General features: G+C 34.9%; 1 long non-coding RNA gene across 1 annotated transcript; it reads left to right on the top strand.

Annotated features, from left to right (window-relative positions):
* Nucleotides 1–3,170: 3,170 nt before the first annotated feature.
* LOC141385852 (uncharacterized) lies at nt 3,171–7,310 on the top strand. Its single transcript, XR_015491692.1, has 2 exons — nt 3,171–3,323; nt 3,769–7,310. It is a non-coding gene; the product is annotated as an uncharacterized LOC141385852 (long non-coding RNA).
* The last annotated feature ends 14,065 nt before the right edge of the window (nt 7,311–21,375 follow it).

Raw genomic sequence — 21,375 nt, 5'->3', positions numbered from 1 at the left:
CTGTGTGCAATCTGATTGGACAGGAATCACAGGACGGATTTTTCGAATCCCCATAGACAAGAAAAAATAAAGTAGTGACTGCAGGCTGAAGGAAAATAGTGGTCACAGCAATAAAAATGCATTCAAGGGAAATTAAAAGTACACATTTTTAAAACTACTAAATTACAGTAATTTAAGTGTTTGTAATTTGTTACTTTATGATACTGGTAATTTCGATAAAACATATCTCTAAAAATGGAGTTATCAGTTTTTGCAAATAAACTCTTCTTAGACAGACATCTTTCCTCTTCATCAAACACTGCACACCTGCAGATCAACTAAAAGTAGTGTAGGATCAAGACTATAGGACTTGTTTTTATGTAGTCAATGTCGTTTTTTCCTGGAATCTAAATCAGCAATCCACCTAAAACTACTATTATTTGTGCACTTTTCTCATTCTCCCAAGAGTTCTTTAACTGCAGAGTCTCAGTTTAACCCTTTAGTGAACACCAGTACACCATTTTAGGTCTATAATGTCCATCCATACTCCAAGCATTTCCTCAATACTAATAATTATTCTGGTATGATCTCAAGCCTAGGCAAATAACTGAGAAAGCACCAATCAGAGTCTGTATTTATATTATGTCATCATGTAGACTTCCTACGAAGTATTTTGAAAAGTCCAAAAATACAAGAATCTAAAGTATTTTAATACAAATTATTGAGCCATTTTCATCATCCCTGTCAAACTCAAATTACAAAATACTATTTATTTTATATAAAATAGGCATTTTAAATACTTGTATCATAAATACTGCCCAATCCTTGGATGTGTGTGTGTATATATATATATATATATATATATATATATATATATATATATATATATATATATATATATATATATATATATATATATATATATAAACCACAACTTTTTTTAACTTTTAAATTGAAATAGTAGCCTAAATATTTAGTGATATATTATATAATTCTGTAAACTCACAATTGTGGAAAATAAAATATGAATTCTAAGAAAAAGGTAAGACAAATATTTCAAATGATAAAGGATTGTGAGGTAAAAATGCTGCAATTACAAAACAGAAACTCCAAGTGTAAGACAAAAAACTTGTTTCTTGCTTTTCAGAGTTTATGTCTCACAACTTAATTATAAGATATAAATCCAGAATTGGAAGCAGAAGAAAAAAAAGGATTGTAAGTTAAAAGATCACAATTTTAATTTAGGTTTCCATACTTTTTGGACTAGCTGCTTATATGCATGACTACTGCTTTAAAATCACAACTATAATAACATCTATAAAGTAGAACGCTGCATTACTCTGTGCTTTTCAAAACCAGACAGTTTACCCTGCTGTTATAGATTACAGAGCAATTTAACTACACTGCATTAACCTATTAATCCCCACATTCCAAAAATAAATGTCAAAGCGATGTAAATTCCTTCCAATATATGATTATCTTCTAAGAGCATTTTTCTTCATTTCTGCTCCATTCAATGTCAGCCTGTTCAAAGCCCACATTAAACTTGTTTTGAACTGAATGTGTTCTTTCATACACTGAAGGATAAACCCAGAGCAGTGCTTGTGTATATGGTATAGCAGTTTGTTTCAATGAACAGCAATTCTTTAGCTTCCTACTTGTTTCTTTTATTCCCCAGGAACCCTACAAACTTTGTTTTAGCAACTGATGATGCTTTATTTCGAGATGAGATCAAGTCAAGGGTGCACTCGGCAGTGGTCACCATGAATTACCAAGCACAACAACATCAAATGATTAACTAAGTGCAATATCAATCAAAGACAATAAAATGGAGAATGCAAACAGAGAGAGGGAAGGGGCGAAGAAAAGCTTGAACAGAATAAATAATGAAGCCCTAGCGAGGGAGTTGTTAAGAGTTAATAGTCTCTCAGAAACTGAATGGGGGCTGGGGGTTTCACTCTATTAAGTCGACCCCCAGGGCCATGGGCCAAATTGCACCCAGTTGTTTTCCTGAAAGAATTCATCCTTCACACATTCATTTCCTCCATTATGTTGTCTCCTTTCATGGCAAAGGCCATGCCAAAGTACCCATGGTTTGGGTTTCTGACTTGGTACAATCTGAGAGAAAGTCTGAGAGAGAGAGAGAGAGAGAGAGAGAGAGAGAGAGAGAGAGAAGGAGTTATAAATATGTTAAATTCTTCAGCAAGTTTACATGGCTTTGTATAGCAAACATAAATAGGCCCCCGGTATAATGAGTTCAGTTTGAATTAAGCATTTTAACACAAAAACCAATAGAATTCAAATCCAAAGGAATTTTCATTGCAGTTTGTGGTGTGAACAATGACAACAAAATTTAATCTGATCTCATGTGTTAAGTTTGTCTGTGGTTCATTTGTCAAAAGGTTATGCTGATTTTTTAAGATTATTAACATGCATCACTGTTCAACAAGCTATCATTCTCAAGCCCTTTTACTTTATCTATGCAAGATGAAAAACATCTTTAGGGATTCTCTAAATCTAGGGATCTAAGGTGCTCGATTTTCTTATAGTCATCATTAAATCTAAATGTATGCATTTATTTAGTTATAGTGCATATTGAAGTGCAACCTTAAGGTGAACAATTCATCTGTGCAAGTTAATCCACTGTTTTGGTAATCTTTAATCAAAAAACATTTGCTTCATCTCTGGAATGGAATGGCCCCTACAACTGTTATATTTCTTCGAGTAAAAGAGAAGAGGAGGTGCACAAAAACAAAAGCCCTGCCCCTTATTTAATATACAGTTTCAATTAGAATTACATTATCATACTGAAGTAAAAGTCTGCAGCAACTTCCTGTTCAAGCAGACTTTAAAATATTTTCTTGAACTGCAATCTCTAATAAATACCATTAAATAAAAAATAACCTGAAATAAATAATTCACTCATTCATTCATTTTCTTTTGGGCCTAAAAGAACGGTTCCAGAAAGCAGGGAAGACAAAAACAGAAGCCAAAAAATAAAACAAACAAGTAAATAACAGGGTAAGAATGTGGTAAAATCTGAAAATGTAGTAAAAATCAGGGGGCTTTTCCTTTTTCTGGAATGCTTTTTAAAACACTGCAGTTGGATTTAGGTGGGTGGGTCCATCGTTGCGTTTAATACACTATTAGTTGGGTTTAGGGAGGGGGTGGGATCGGTCGGTTGGTTAGTCAGTCAGTCAGTCAACAGTGGCTTCTGGTGGATTTACACGAGAAGAGCAGGCACGAATGGCACTAGCAAGAGAGATTTGAGATCTCAAAAATCATACACAGAAAAAACATAGCTCCTGGGACGTATTTTGCTTTCTCCAGAATTGTCTATACGGGTAGGTAATCAGAATGAGCCTTGGTTGTACATTGCAATTGCATGCAAACTAATTCTCATTGTAGTATTAACAGACTGTCTGCTTAATATCTGGTAGTACTGCTCAGCCAACAGATATTCTCCTCCATACTATAAGAACGTTTGCAAATAGATGTCAACTCACACTAAATGTAGCTCTAATCTCAACCTTACAGTCTAATAATACTCTAATGAAAATTTGTTGGCATGTAGTTGCGATGAGACTTAAAATTAAAGGAACCATCAAAATAAATTAAAGTAATAAAGTAATACCCTTTTTTCTGATGATGATGATGATGATGGAGATACTGTGTATATATAATCATATATTTGAAAATGGAAGGGTACTAACAACTTTGTACATGTCTGTACAAACCCAGCATTGTAACTGTTTGTTTTTCTGTATGTTCCCTCTGGTGAACAAAAAGAGATGCAGGAAGTCAAAGGAGCTAGAAGTGTAAAGCATAAATAAATGAAAATGAGGAGCACATAAGAGAACGAAACCAAAAGCAGATATGAGAAGAGTTATACCTATAGCTGTGGGTCCAGCTGCCTCAAATCAAACCTGCTCCCAACAGGCAACAACTTCTGCAGAGAGGGTCAAATATTCCCACATCCCTCCTAATGGACACATATATGGCCATCTTCTCTGTTTTTTTCTCCCTCCCACTGTCCTGTTCAGGCAGGAGCCAAAATAACAACCTATTTGTGCTCTCTCTCTCTGTATCCCCCTGGGACAGGCTGATTGGGAAAGAAAATGTTTGGACTCCAGGCTCCATTTTTCTTTGATAATCACTTTCCTTGACAAACCTGCTCCAGTTGGCTCCTTCCCAAACAATGTGTGAACTGCGACCTTTTTATTTGGTTTTTGAAAAAGATTAGGAAAATAGAGCTGACTTTGAAGACCCACTAAACCTGACAATCACTTAATGCATGAACTGAGCTTATATGTTTTTTTTTTTAATCAAGGGATTTGTTAAGAGATTTCTTTGGTTGGAGACAAAAAAGTGAATTATAAGCTATGCTTCCACCCACCTATTTTATGGACATTTTGGATATGCACATAAAAAATATTGTTTAATATTATGGAAACGTCAAGATGTGCATAAATTTTGAAAATGCGCATTAAAATGTATGTGCATAACTCAGTAGGATAAACTTAGAAAACATTCATATAAACTACGATAGAAACACTTTTACCAAACAAATTCTAGTATGCGCATTAAAAATGGTCATAAGATTTGTATGTGAAATACAAATGTGTGTGAATGGACAAAGCAGCAGGCTGAGCGCATTGTAAAACATCTGAAATGTTGTTTTGGGCATTCTAAAATGCCTTAACCATTTCAGTATTAGTGTTATTACCTCACTAATTACCTCCAGAATTTTTGAGAGTGTCTGTGCTCCGCATCTCAAGCCTTTAAACACCACCTAGCGCTCATTGTGTGTCGGCTTATTGTCTTCTGAGGCACAAGTCATTTATTAAATAAAAAAAAGCTTTATGCAGCTTATCCTACGGCAGCAAATCCCATTTTTTATGTTGATATTTGGCGCCTTTTAATCTGGAAGTGACAATTTTGTTTTCTTTGACTTTGTTATGGTTTCTCATTTTCTTTCTTAACACATAATTTTAAAGTATTATTTTCAGATATATTACATGTAATTACTGTAGTAATTGTATTAAATTAATGATAAACAATGCAACTAATCCTAAATCTAACCAGCAACCAAACCCTAACCATACACTGTAAAAATCCAACTTGAAAAAAGTTGAAAATACTTATTTTTGTTTTGTTGCTGTAGCAAAAATCTGTAAAAATGTCTGTACAACTATATTTAACAAGTTTACTTAACCTAAACCAACATTTTCTTCATTAAGTTAAAAGATTCGCTTTGTGAGCAAAACTTAGCAAGTTCACCCAAAAAAGCTTCTGCTAACTTGTTACTATATGTTGAGTTAATTTCAGACCTCCTCGCTTGAAAGAATAAAGGTTGCTGTATTTATAACCCTAACAACATCTAATAAAATAATAGTAACACCAATAATAACATTAATGCCATTATTATGTACAATAACAACAACAACAAAAAACTACTGCAATAAAGCTAACATAATTTGAAATTATTATTCATTTGTAATTTAACTTTTTTGGGAGGACACAGAAAAACTTTTAATGTCTTTGTGATTAGCGCGTGTGGACTGTTAATTTGGATTTAACTGCTATTTATATGGATGTTTTTTTTTATCTAACAGAATAAAAATGAAAATTTGAATGCCTAAAAAAATTAAATAATAAAATTTACTTTAAAAAACAATTGCACAAATGATAAATCAAACGCTCAAATAATAAATCAAAATGCATTCTCAAATGAGAAATCAAATGTACTTGATATTTAATTTTCAGGAAAAACTCAGGAAATTCCAGTAATAAATGACAAATCAAATGCTCAAACTATAATTCATTCATTCATTTTCTTGTCGGCTTAGTTCCTTTATTTATCTGGGGTCGCCACAGCGGAATGAACTGCCAACTTATCCATCAAGTTTTTACGCAGCGGATGCCCTTCCAGCCGCAACCCATCTCTGGGAAACATCCACACACACACTCATACACTACAGACAATTTAGCCTACCCAATTCACCTGTACCGCATGTCTTTGGACTGCGGGAGAAATCGGAGCACCCGGAGGAAACCCACGCGAAGGCAGGGAGATAATGCAAACTCCACACAGAAACACCAACTGAGCCGAGGTTTGACCCAGCGACCCAGCAACCTTCTTGCTGTTAGGCGACAGTACTACTTACTGCGCCACTGCCTCGCCAACTATAATTCAAATGGAGAAATCTGATCACACACAAAGCTGGAAGCTCATGATTGACTGATTACTAGGACTTTAAAGACACCTCATTCACACAGACTCTTTGCTGAGTCTTGTTTTTTTTCTGTGAAGCAATATTCCCTGCTTGTCCTGCCATGTTTTGTGTATTATTTCTTAGTACCAATTTCCAAAAGAGTTTTTTGTTCACTCAACTTCAGGCACTTTAGGTCAGCACAACTGATTTTTTCAAAAGTTGAGTAAACAAGAAAAAAAAAAAGTAAATAAGGATTATTATTTTTTTGTTTAGTTTTATTCACTCAACTTCAAACATTCCAGTTCTGCAAACAAAAAATGTTCAGTTGGCACAGCTTTAAAAGTTTTGTAACAAAGTAGTTCACTTCTCCAGAAAACAAATGATCTAACTAAAACTAAATGTTTTTTTCTAACCCGCCAAATGTGGGTAGATTTCAGCTTTGGCGGGTTAGACAGATCAGTTCTTTTTCAAATAGACTTGACGAAAAGTTATGCTCGTGTACCCACAGTCTTGCTGCTTTCAAGAGCTCCAATTATGTATTTTTTAAGCAGCACCGATTGCTTTCACTTTGAACAGATTATTAATGGATCTAACGTTAACCCGTGATCATCCTTTCATTATCTCACACGGTTTGTTTTCCACCTGCTTTCATTTGCTTACACTTTTATTTGCTTTAGTTTATGTCAATATGGTTTAATTTACTTTTTTTTTTTTACTATATTTTTTTTAATGAGAGATTAACTCCCTATTTATGTGTAGTTAACTGGTGATCTGTGACCTTTAGCCAGAACAGACTACTGTGTATATTTTTAGATGTATGACAATCATTATTTTTAAAAGTCAATTGTTTTTCTTTGTTTTTTTTAAAGAAATATTTTGTTAAATAAAATGTATAGAATAAAGCTACATTTTGCTTGTTTGAACACATTTAAAATTTGTAGTTAAGAAATAATTATTGTTTGGTGTGGTCAGAGATAAATTTGGTAAATCCTTAATTTTGAGCTCTGAAACGTCATGTAAATAAAAAACAATTGCAATATAACACTTTGAAACCACAACCTATTTGCTCATGCTCATTGAGTAAACTCATAAAGGATACACAAAAAAAAGAATAAACTGAAATGAATGAGGAGGCATGTGGAGATAACAAAATCTAAATCAAGGTTTTTAGCATGTCAAAGTCAAATTTATGCATATAAAAGATATTTTCCCAACAACAGAATTATAGCTAGTGTAAGAGGCTAAATTATCATATGGATTTGATTATATGACAAAACATGTCTTTTTGACTTAAGAAGGTCCATACTGACTCCAAAGGCAGATACTAATAAAATCGGGGCCTGGTATGTGGACTTTGGGGGTTTTATGATGTGATCACATGTTGATTGGTCAGTTTGAATGTCTCAGCATTTAGGCTTAAGTCACATGGTCAAGAAAGATACAAAATAGGTGTAAAACTCTGCTCTGTCTCTTTTCCTGGCCTGTTTTTTTCTGTCTCTGCGCTCTCCTGCTCTGCTCCTCTCCTCCTCTGGAGTCTATCTTCTCTGACTCTACTGCAATCAGGCTAACTTCTGGGCCTGCTCTCTTTGTCTCTCTCTCCCTCCCCCTGTGTCGCTCCTTCTACCTCTGGTAACTTTAATTTTACATTTAAGCTGGGTACAAATTATATCACATGATTTATCATTTCATATTTGATCATTTTATACACTCATTTTGTAATGAATTCAGTTGTAACCATTGAAAGAGTTATTGTCATTAAATCATCTCATTTTCAAGTATTTGTAAACTACTTTTGATTTAACATCATCATTTAATTGTTCCATATTGCAATACAATACAATCACATAATATCAACGCTCTCCCACATTTTTAGCTATTAATACTTCCCTTATTTCCGTTTTTTGTTATGAAATTGCAGAAGAATGATTTGACTAGAAATGTAGTTTTTTACCATCATGCTGATAACTTTTTAGTCACTCGACAGAAATGAACAGTTTGAACCGCTGTAGTTTAAAACCCATTCCTACACTAGTGAAAATGGCGAGTGGCTAGTAACATTGGAAAACTATCACATTGGAAAACTACCACAGTGGCCGGTGATCAAAAAAGTTTATGTCAAGCCCTGCTGACAAATCATTTTAGGTCAGTGCAGCTGATGTTTTCAAAAGTTAACTGAACAAGAAAAACAAGGAAATAAGTATTATGTTTTTTTTTTTTTTTTTTGTACTGGCTTCAATTTTATTACAGTGTATAGTTCATTTATATAACTTAGTAGTTAAATTAATAGTTATAATGTAACAAAGACATCTTTGAGTAAAGTGTAACCTTTCTTTCTTTTTTGATTGATAGCATTAATTTCTCTCAAATTACCTATATTGCCCTATAATATTATTATTCAGCATTTTGGCCACAATAATTGTTTATTGAAAGCTTGATGTCTTGACACCCCTAATTTGTACACATCAGTGAAACAGTTGTAGTTGTTTTTTCCTGTCATCTTTCGGCTCTATCGGCTTGACTGAGAGAATGCTCTCGCACTTTGGAGCCAAAGAAAAACAGAGGAAACAACAGCTGCTGCTTTCACAGAAACTTTTCTTCCCTCTGTCCTGCTCTGCCAAAGACTGTTGAAAGTTAAAAGGGCCTGGCTACCAAAAAAAAAAAAAAAAAAAAAAACAGCTTCCCTCCTCCCCTGCCCCACACGCCCACACAGGGGTATTGGTTTACTGCCCGTATTGGGCTTCGAGAGAGGAGATCTTTGGCCTGAATCCTGCAGCCTTCATTATGGCACCTCGATGAAGGACGTAGAAGGAATCCGGCACAATTATTCCTCCTCTGACCTCGCTCTCTCAACACACTTGATGAGCGAGTGGAGAAAAATGAGGAATTTTAATCAGAGATTCCTGACATCCTGCTCGGGTTCTGTTGCCATTGGGCCTTGGTTCTGGGCAGGTGTGTGTCCTGCACATCTTGTCAAGTGCCAGTGCTGCCTTATTAGATTGAGTCAAATTACAGCAACTCAGCACACTAGGAGACAGTGCAAGCACAGTGTGATGAATGCTATTCAAAGAGAGAGAGAGAGAGAGAGAGAGAGAGAGAGAGAGAGAGAGAGAGAGAGAGAGAGAGAACAAGATAAATGATTTAGCTTTATTCTGTTTTCTAGACAAACATGTCAACAGTTAGCTCACCTTTCACCTTTGGCTATTTGGTTTGATTTAAATAAACTCTGGTGTGGTTGTTTTGTTAGTGTTGTTAATTTTGAATAAGTGCAGATGCTGACATTTGAACCTTCCCGGCAGAGCAGACACACAATGTCATAAGACATTAATAATAGGTTAGATTTATGTTGCCAGTGTCTAATGAAATGACGTTGATATTTGGTTGATTTTAGGTTGTGTTGGAAAGTGACCAAAATTCAATGTCGAGCCAACATCTCAAACCAGCATCATATTGACGTCAAATACTGACATTTATTTGTCAGGTATGACAACCAAAATCTAATGTGTGATAGACGTCATATTCGTAACGTTCACAAAATTTAGTCAAGCTGTAACATCATTAGACATTGATTTTTTGTTGTTTTTAGGTTGGAAAGTAACCAAAACGCAATGACTGTCTGACGTTGGACATTGATGTCAGCCTGACTTTGGATTCTAACTTCAACCTAATTTTTCCAATTTCCCATTTATAATCAAAATGCAATGTCCCATGATGTTGGGGTACAACATCAATCTTTTTTCAAACAAACTCTGGTGTGATAAAAGATATCCAAATGAACCCAAACACAAGACATTATATCATAAGAAGAGTTCAAGAATAAAAGGACCTAATACTCAAACATATCTACTTTTTTTATTTCATCCCCCTTGTGATGTTGCTCATTAGGGTTCAAGGTATTTGCTAGAACGCATTTACTTAAAACAAATTGTATTTTGAAGTGCTTCATGAGTTTGCAGATGATAAAAGTCACATGTATGCACATACAACAAGCTTTTATCATCCAGCAACCACATTATTTTGAATAGTTAAGCTCCATCGGAAAATACAACATTTGTCTTGAGAAAAAAGAAAAAGGTTTGTTTTGCATCTCTCCATTTTATAGCAAGCATTTTTCGAGATGTTTTTCGACATTGATGTTTGTGTGATTTTCACTGACGGTGAGCTGAGTGAATTTACAAATCATTTCCTGACATTTGATGGCTTGAAAATATAAAGAATTGCGAAAAAAGTTAGAAGCCATGAAAGAAAAATTAAAGTTGACCTATACTATATAAATCACAGTTATAAAGGGTTTAAACAAAGTTGTGTGGCAGCAGTCTGTGAAAATTAACAGCTTCTGATGATAAAAAAAAAAAAAAAAAAAAATATATATATATATATATATATATATATATATATATATATATATATATATATATATATATATATATATATTGTTAATGATATTTTCAACCCAAGCTCATTCTGGAAACGTAGCCCCGCGGACATTTCTGGAGACCGCGATTTACGTGGCCGGAGGTACGTAAGGCCGCGTTTAGTTTTTTTCGAGCGAACGCTGCGGAGCGTGTGGCGCCGTTCCGCCCCTCCTCTTCGCGCTCGCCGGCTGACGGCTCGCCTCCGAGTGGAGGGCTTTCCAGATGCAACCAGTTTGTTCGCTTAGCTCACAGCGCTGCGTCGGCGGAGCGGAAGCCCCGGAGGAGGAGGAGCTGGCCGCGGGGACGACGACCGGGATCGAGTCCGGGAAACAGCGGTTCCGGAAATCAAGGAAAGACGAAAAACAGAATTCGAAAAATAAGGGCGAGAACGCGGCGGTATCCAAAAACACGGTCGAAATCGAAGACGAGGGCTTTTGCTTTTTTTTTTTTCTGGACGGCTTTTGCGAACCGTCGCTCGGGTTTAGGGAAGAAGGTGGAGGAGGAGGAAGAGGAGGACGGCTGAGTCGGCTGAGTCAGCCGATCCGGCGGCTTTTCGCGCGAGAACGGTGCGGGCGCGAGAACGGGCGCGAAAACAAAAACCGCTCGAATACGTACCTCCCGGGACGTAAATCGCGGTCCGCAGAAACGTCCGCGGGACTACGTTTCCACAATGAGCCTGGGTTAGATATTTTTATAATAACTGCAAAGTGTCTGCAAAAACACTTTGATAGACATTCTCCCTTTGTACGTTATCAGAGGGGGAAAGTCCCACCCCTTAGTGATTATTTCTCTCATTAGCATGTAGAATGTTAAATCTGCCAGTATGCTGGCAGGCATTTATAGCTCCACCCTCTTTTGAATCTCATTTAAATTAATAGCGGCAATCACCAAAATGGCCCAATTGCCATAAAAGCTTAAAACATTGCGTCTGAGGTATTTTGAACTGAAACTTCACATACACACTCTAGGGAAATCAGAGACTTATTTTACATGTTGTAAAAGGGGGCATAATAAGTTTTAAATGAAACTCACTCTGCAAATCCTGTGTGCTTGGCTAGACCATTTTGTGCTTGAACTACTCCAAGTTATGTTTAACTATAACTTTAGCAACTCAGAAGCAGTAAACATCAGCAATAGTAGCACGCAATAATCGTCTCTCTGCGCACAAGCGTTCACAGTGTGAATGCATTGCAAACAAGACCAAATGTATCTTGGTATTGACCAAGAAAACCAAGAAAACAGTGGGATCACACTTAAAGAGACCATTTAGGCCGTTTTTCTAGTGAACTAATTTGCTTTTAATAGAGAGAATAAAGCAAGCCAGGAAATTTTGAGGCACGTTTCTAAATTTAAACCACTTATCATGATTCTGCACTCCATTAAATGAGGGAAGGAAAGTGATCGATTACATTAGCCAACATTCAATAATTAATAAAACATTTAGAATAGTTAGGGAAAACATTAGGGAATGGTGCTTATGGAACACAGTAAGGCAAGAAAATTATTCAATTCATACAACTCACTAATGGGACATTTTGTTTTAATAAGCTTTAGACTTAATCACATAATATTTCATAATGTGTCTTTTCATCTTTAGAAGACCACAATATCTTAGTAATCTTTCCTAACAATTATTTCTTGCCAAGGGCATGAACATTATATCACATCGGGGAGCTAATTACAGTGCAACCAAGTTCTCATTTAGAAATTAGTAGCCTACAAATCATTTCAAATTTACATGCAATTTTGGCATTTTGTGTTTGTTGTGGGACCAACCACAGCACACATTCAGATGGCATATTATCATTTCCCTTCTGAGAAATGTTGGCGTATTATATCATAGTATGATGGTATCTAACAAATATGATAATGTTCAAAGACATTTTGACTCACACAGATTATCATGGGCAATTACTGTGTATATTATGAAGTGTATATTAAAATGACACAAATATTTTCTTTTTCCAGTGATTGTAATACGTTTGATGTGGATTTTTATTACCTTATTAGTTTCAAACAGTGCTAAATAATGTAATATTTTGTTCTTATACAAGTTAGTCTAACTTATACCTATCTTCCATGTAATATTCCTTAGGTATGTGAGCAAAATGAACGGAACTTTCTTTAAACCATTTAGGTTCCCTACAAATACCATTTGCATGTTTCTGAATGCCATTTGCCTTTAACAACGTTAAAGTTTAATACCTTATTCAAGTTACCAATTACATTTCAGAAATGTTCTTTCTATGGGTACATGAGTCGATTCAGTTGGAAGTGCCTTGTGCTATGAAATTTTAATATATGCCTCTGTCCAACTCTCAAGGAGCACTGCTTTTGCTATGTTACGGACCAAAGAGTGAGCAAGAACCTGTTTAAACTATGGAAAGCACCCATAATTCCTCAGGGGATTATTTCCCATTTACTGCAACAGCAGTATGACCCTTGAGTCTTAAAAATAGATAAACCTCACGAGATACCAGGACAATATCCCGTTGGAAACCTCTCAGATGTTGCCCTTTTCCACTGATCTGAAACCAGTTGAGTGTTTCACTTGTAACTGTAAACCTCAAAAGATCAGAAATGTGAAAGTGGTTTCTGGATCAGTGCAAACAGGCAATGTGAGGCCATGTGGTTTAACACTGATGTTTACTCTGTTCATCATGCTTCAGAAAACGTGTTTATCTACTAGTGGAACTGTGCAAGGTGCTTGAAACAGGAGGGAAAAAAATAACTAGGTAAATCAGTCACTTTCTGCAAAGAGTCAATTCAACTTTGATGACCCTCTTTATATATTTTACTATTTAGAAAATAAAATCTACCTTCTTCTGCATCTGTCTACACCTGACAAAAGATGTCGCCTCTCCAAGGTTTAGGAACAACAAATAAAAACTTGACTTCTAGTTGATCATTTGGTATCAGAAGTGGCTTATATAAAAGGCAAAGACCTCTTGATTACGCTTATTTTACCAAAATAAAATATGATCATGCTTGATTTTTAATTATTTAATTAAGACAGTAAAGTCTGACTTTGCTTAGACAAAAATCTTGTCACTTAAAAGAAATAATGTACAGCATAGAATATAAATTCATGCTGCAGTGGAAAAAGAATTAATATTGTGTCTGACTACCATGAGCTTGGATGACTGCATCCATACATCTCTACAATGACTCAAATAACTTATTAATAAAGAAATAATTAATAAAATCTTATTAATAAAAATCCTCTGGAACGGCAAAGAAAGCTTTCATGCAGGACTCCCAGAGTTCATAAAGATTCTTTGGATTAATCTCCAATTCCTCTTCCTTCATCTTACCCAAGACATGCTCAATAATGTTCATGTCTAGTGACTGGGCTGGCCAATCCTGGAGCACCTCAACGTTCTTTAATTTCAGGAAATTTGATGTGGAGGTTGAAATATGAGAAGGAGCGCTATCCTGCTGAAAAATTTGCCCTCTCCTGTGGTTTGTAATGTAATGGGCAACAAAATTGTCTTGATACCTCAGGCTGTTGATGTGGCCATCCACTCTGCAGATCTCTCGCATGCCCCCATAATGAATGTAACCCTAAACCATGATTTTTCCTTTACCAAACTTGACTGATTTCTGTGAGAATCTTGGGTCCATGCAGGATCCAATAGGTTTTCTGCAGTATTTGTGATGATTGGGATGTAATTCAACAAATGATTCATCGGGAAAATCTCCTTCTATCTCTTTTCCAAATATCAACTAGAGGTCAATAATTTTTTGTTGATCTTACAACTGGGATTGGTGACAAGACTTTTAACTCAGGTTGTGTACTTTTTATATATCTGGTTACATCTGGTTTAGGAAACTTCCTTTTCTAAAACAACTGAAACAAATAGTTGTAAATAATAAAAAAGCGCTTCAAACATTTAATTCAAACAAACCATGACTGAAAGATGTGTTTGATCTTGTTTTTATTCTTCATTAAAATAACATTACATTTGGCATTTTAACATTAGTACCACGGCATATCTGTGTCCAAAGCTTTTAAAGCAATTAAAATTAGCCTTGATGTCTTAGAATAAAAAAGAGGAATATTTGGTATGACTTTATTTTGATGGTTCCTTAACACATTTTGTTGACTTTAAGTTACATTGCTAACACATGCCAATGAAGTTTCGTTAGAGTAAAAGTAGACTGTACAGTTGGGGTTAAAGTTGGGTTAGTAGTAGTTAGTGTAAACTGACATGTACTTGCAAAGTTTTTTTTATAGTGTGCCTGTTGGTGGAGCAGTGTCAGCAGATATTGAGCAAAAATTAACCTTCTACTACCTTAAAAGGCATCATCAAAGAAATCAACCTGATTTCACAGAGTAGGACATCTTTGTTGATTCTTGAACAACATTCCAATCAGTCAATCAAAATTAAGGGATACATTTATCATTTATGTTAAGTTTAGGTTTATGCACTTCTACATGATTGTTATCCAGCTCATATTTTGGGAATAATTTACAGTTATGTTTGGGTTTAGGGGTAGGGAATAGGTATGGATTACATTTTTTTTAACAAAAATGATTTTCCTGGATCAATATAAATGTTAATCCAGTATTGCATCTTACTTGGTAAAATCATGACGTATGTGATAAAGTGATACCAAATTATCTTCTTTTGAAAATTCCAATGCATCAAGACTAATTTTCATTTCCAACAAGCACTCACAACAGAGAGCAATGGTACACTGTAAAAAATTGCTGTTAAAAAACAGTCAGATTCTACGGTAAAATAATGTTTTTTCACTAAAACAGTAATATTCTGTTAAAAACAGTGCTTTCTGGGTAACATTTTTGTTTTCGAGAAAGTAACCAACTGTAGAAAACTGTGAGCTAACAGAGTTCAGATTCGATGTTTTGAAGTCTGTGTTTGAAATCACACTTTGTGTCCTTGTTCACTATTTCATACACTAGTTAACTAATATAGTTCACCTGACTGTTTTAATGAACACTAATGAGTGAATTCAGACACTGATGAACACCTGCTGTTAATAATTACAATTACTGAAGAAAATAAACAAGAAACACAAACAGTGACTTGAGTTACAACATTAAATAAAATCAAATAAAATAAAACAGCTTCAGTCTCAGCAGAGGATCATTAAACAACTCCACAAACAACAGCAGACACACTTATTACTGACTGATTTGACTTCCATACTATTCACATTGAGATCCAACAGAAATTAAGGTGTTTTTTGTGTCACCGTAATGGAGTGAGGGGCTGGTTTAGTTGGGCTCTTCACCCTTGAACTGATTATTTCAGACTCTTCAATCACTATAATAAACAGTTAACAAAATGCTTGAATTATAGCAGTCAAGTTGGAAAGTCAATAAATAGAGAAATATATTTGTCTGAAATTAGTTCTGATAAATGTTTTGGTATAAATCTGGAAGAAGGGCCTCATGCAATAGATTTTATGTTTAGTTACAGGTATTAATTAAATTACCGTAATGAGAAGTGAAAACAGAAAAGATACCTCCGTAATTACTTAACAGTTAAGAAATAACTAACAAAAACAGTTCAGTTATGACAAATACACACTCAGACCTCATGAATCTGACCTTGTATCTCAACAATGGTAACATCTCAAATGTTTCATGCTGCAATGCATGCTGGGAGTGGCATGGTACAAATATCCCAGCATGCATTGCGGTATAAAAAAAATGTTGTATAACGGTCTAAGAGTTTTCTTTACTTGTGTTTGATTCTGCTGTTGTTTATGTTTAGACTTTCAGTTGCCTGTTTGTGAGTTAAACTGTTAATTTTGTTAGTTGTCACCATTATTGAGGTTCATATGCTGATTATTGATGTCTCTTTGAGTGCGATATACACCATAGAGCAGTGTTATTGTCCAAGATATTCTTAAAAACTTCCAGAAATCGTTGCCATATATATACATAATGTAAAACAATAGATTTAACATTGAATGGGAGCAGTAAATTTTATTATACTAAATGAGAACAGACTCTGCCATTTAATAACAACTTGAACATCACCAGATCTTATTTTTTCAGATTTAGGTTTTTGGCTGGCTTGCCACAACAAAGGAGCTTTTTAAGCAAAGTTCTTAACAATTGCAGCAGCTAAGATATATAAATGTCAGGGCTAAGAGCCCAACTAAAGCAAACTCTGTTCTCCATGATGGTGACGTAAAACTTTAACTTTTTCTCAAGAAGAACTTTAGTAGATGTTATACAAAAATACATGTATTAAGTAATAAGTGTAGCTGGTGATGATGTTTGTAGAGTTGTTTAATCATCTGCTGATCATTTAAATGATTTAATCATTTGTTGTTCTTCAGGTTATTTCATTATAAAGCTGTGACTAAAGTTGTAGTTTTGTATGTTCTGTTCTTGTTTTTTCCCTTCAGTATTTCTTCATTTGTTCATTGTTAATCCTCAATTATCATTTAATTAGTCAGTTAATTAATGAATTTACTTCAGCTTTGCTACATGTTTCTTGAACACTCAGTAGTGTGGACACTTCAATAAAAAGTGAAGTATATGCTCTGGGGTTTAAAGGGTTAAATTTGTGAGAGGTAAAAACACAGTGTAAAAATGTATTTTAACAGTAATATACTGTTAATTTACACAACGGAAGTAGACTGTTAAAAAACAGTATATTGCTGGCAACCACAGCTGCCAGTAGATTACCGTTAAATCAAGGAAAAAACAGTATTTTACTGTAAAACCTGAAGCTAATTTCTTCTGTGTGTCACCGTTGTGGAGGAGAGTAGAGCCAGTGTATCAGTTAAAGATGAACAATGAACTGCTGATGTTTTTCTGCATGTTTCTCTATCTAAAGACAGCAGCTGTTTAGTGGCTGATGCAGTCAGAATCTCTCTGGTGATTCCAGATTTACATGTATGTGTGCTGTTGTGAAAAATAAGACATTAGAGTTAAACCAAACTTTTTTAATTAACTAAAATAAGTTATCATTATAAGTATGCTTCTAAGCATATATAGCACATTACTTCATAAACTCATTCAGCAGTTGACCAAGTTGAGGCAGTTGCTTTCAGTGAGCAAAATGAGTTCACTTGAGTATTGTGTAAATCAATGTAGTCCATGTATTTTTACAGCAACATACTGTAAAATAACAGTACATTGCTGGCAACTGCAGCTGCCAGTATTTTCCTGTTTTTTAACAGGACAATTTTTAACAGTGTATAAGCACAAAAAGTAAAGGCTATTTTCTTCTTAAAGGATCACCGCAGCTTTTCCAGGCGGATTCAGAGCCCTCGTTCCACTCTAATGTGCTTATCCAAACAGGCCAGCAATGAAGAGGTTAAAGGGTCAAATTTGTTCACATTTGCCTTTTCGTGCTTTGATTCAAGCTCTCATTCTCAAGCACCTGTTGCCACCCCTCCTTTTGGTTTGTCTTATTTTTGTTTATTTTGGGATGTATCCATTTGCTGCAGGCATTTCACAGCTCGAGCTTTAAGATGGCCAGTGAGATCTGTGGGATGCTTAACCCTTCTGCCCTGAGCCATTGGATAGGAAACAGTTGTGCCGAACACCAGCACAGCTCACCCCTTAAACAAACTGTTTAAGAAGGAATGATTTACTAATTAAAAGAACAGTTCACACCAAAAATCATAGGTTTTTCAATATTTACTCACCTTCATGTGTGGTCCCAAATTACATTTTTTACCTACCTTTTCTTCTTCTTCTGAGGAAAACAAAAGGATATAAAATAGTTTAGGAAACCAGTGTCATTTTATTTTATTCTTTTTAATTCCTCGCAATTTTCCAAATAACTGATTTAGCACATAGGGGAAAAAGTCATTTGCATTTGTTTGAACTAAGACACACACTTTTTAATGAAAGTTCATGACATTTAGTAACTTTTTGATTTTGTGGCTGATTTGTATAGATTTTTAAGATCCCATTCATAGAATTTAGTATGTTTTGCTTATCCCCAAAGAGCAGTAGGTTTAGGGGTCCTGTTAAAAATCACTGCATTTCTGCGTTGTTTGATTTTGGTGCTTTGGTGCACCAAAATCAAACCTCAAAAGGTCATGAAGGTCTGTGCTCATTGAATAAGTGCATTATATTTTTTATTTCACATTCTTTGGGACAAATAATCACAAACATTTCGGCTCAAGGACTTCTTCAGTGTGCAAAACACACCCTCTTTTTTAATTGTTAATCAAACTATATATATATATATATATATATATATATATATATATATATATATATATATATATATATATATATATATATATATATATATATATATATATATATATATATATATTTCTCTTTTTTTCACCTTTATTATTAATATCACAACTATACGCGGTGACAAAGAGGAGGCAAAACAAGGGCAATCGCCATCAGCTGGACAGGAGTGGGAATTACAGTTAGCTACAAAATACAATAGATCACCCTCAGCATAATCCGTCAAAATGAAGGATCACCTTCAGATTTTTCGGTCACTGCTGAAAAAATTTGTCAATGACGGAAAATATTTGGTTAACGATTAACAGTTAACAACCTCTCCATGTTTGATTTTGCTTTTATATACACAATTATGCCGTCAAACTGTTGTATAAACGCAATATCACACTCGTAGCAGTGCGATATGGCTGTATATCGGCACTGGTGTGGGCACTAAGGCACTTGGCCTGCGGCCTCGTGCCAACGCACGCCTCCCACCAGTGCCGATATACAGCCCTATCGCACTGCTACTCGTGTGATATTGCTCATATATATATATATATATATATATATATATATATATATATATAGTTGAAGTCAGAATTATTAGCCCCCCTGAATTATTAGCCACCATGTTTACTCTTTCCCCAATTTCTGTTTAATGGAGATAAGACAGAATGTGTTTTTTTCAACACATTTTTTAAATATAATAGTTTCAATAACTCATTTCTAATAACTGATTTATTTTATTTTTGCCATGATGACAGTTAATAATATTTTACTAGATATTTTTCAAGACACTTCTATACAGCTTAAAGTGACATTTAAAGGTTAAACTAGGTTAATTTGGTTAGCTAGGCAGGTTAGGCTAATTAGGCAAGTTATTGGATAACGATGGTTTGTTCTGTAGACAATCGAAAAATATATAGCTTAAAGGGGCTAATAATTTTGACCTCAAAATGGCTTTTAAAAAATTAAAAGCTGCTTTTATTCTAGCCAAATTAAAACAAATAAGGCTTTCCCCATAAGAAAAAATATTATCAGACATACTGCGAAAATGTCCTTGCTCTGTTTGACATAATTTCAGAAATATTTAAAAAGGAAAAAACAAAATCAAAGGGGAGCTAATAATTCTTACTTCAATATTCACCATTACAAACATGAAAAACCCAACAATTAGAAAGATTAGAAATACATTCCTATAAATTAACATTAGTTACTTCATAACAAACTCAAAATACATTCTTTACAAAACTGTGGGTAATCAACAGTACACTAAAGAAACACCGAGAGATTATATTTTTCATTCATGCCATCTGGGGTAAGTGATTTAAGTTTATGAATTCAGAACACTTTTTTGCGTTTTTGGAGAAATTAAATATATTAATAGGCTTTTGCTTTTTCCTGCTAAGTAAGTTACATACTCATCACACACCCCTACTCCACCAATGGACTTCATTTGGCTGGAAATATATGTTTTTAAATTCTTTAGTACCCCACCAAAAAATGCTGACCACATTGATACATAATTCATTCACTTAAGTTAAATCGAGTCCTATGACAGAATCAGCGGCTCTAGGAAACATATAGAAGTCAGACCCCAGCTAAAAATCAAAACCCAGCTGATTTATGTTGCTCCTTCCAGTTCTCTCAGCCATCCCGGTGAGTGTCGTCACTTCAACCTTCATCAAAACCGCCATGCTGAGAATTTCCCTTTTGGTCCTCGCTTTCACACCTTCACAGTAGGTCATCCCTCCATCCTTCTTTTCATCTCTCTGTGTCCATATGGAAAGTGCAATCCAAACTCCCCCTCAGCCTCGACATGTAGTCTGTGTTAGCACATCCAGCTGAGAGAAAAGTCAACAGTCCTTTAATAGTTTTCATCGAGAGCCCTGCAGAGGAACTGGGCATGTGGGAATGGAAAGAGATATTGAAACGCAGCCAAATTCCATTTAAGTAAGTGTTTTAATTGTGTCAATTACAGTATGTGCAAGATTTCGGTCCAAAATCAAAGGTGTAAAATGATTTTTCAGATATTTTCAATCAGGTTAAGTTCAGGACTCGGGGCTGCCATTTCATTATTTTAGTCTTTTCAGCTTCAGTTAACTGCTTTAAAGGTGTTGTGAAGTGCTTTGAAATATGCATTTATTCGGTGTTTGACGTGATCTTAACTGAAACATGACGAGAGGGTGGGACATTGTGTAGCTCCTCCCCCTTTGAAAAACAACAGATAGTGTTTTGGTTTATCACCACTTTACCAGTGAGACTGGTTGAGCTCAAGTGCATCGAATGAAAATGAAATGAAAAGTATCTTGAAGACGGCGGGACATTTGATCAGTTATGATTTGATGAGTATGTATGAGGTGACGTGAATAAAACCGTTGATCCATTTAGGCGGAAGTGACAAACTATATGCTTTTCATGTTTATATGGTTTCATGTTTATATCGTTATATATCTTCAAACAATTACTATCTATATCTAAACAATTATTACTATCTATTACTATCTATATCTAAACAATAGCTTATAGATACCTTAAAATTAACAATACTGTTACTAACACCTAAAAAAGGTTATTTTAATTT

The sequence above is a fragment of the Danio rerio genome, chromosome 5 (assembly GCF_052040795.2).
Source record: "Danio rerio strain M-AB ecotype USA chromosome 5, GRCz13ab, whole genome shotgun sequence".
NCBI lineage: Eukaryota > Metazoa > Chordata > Actinopteri > Cypriniformes > Danionidae > Danio > Danio rerio.
This window is presented reverse-complemented; position numbering and strand designations above follow the sequence as displayed.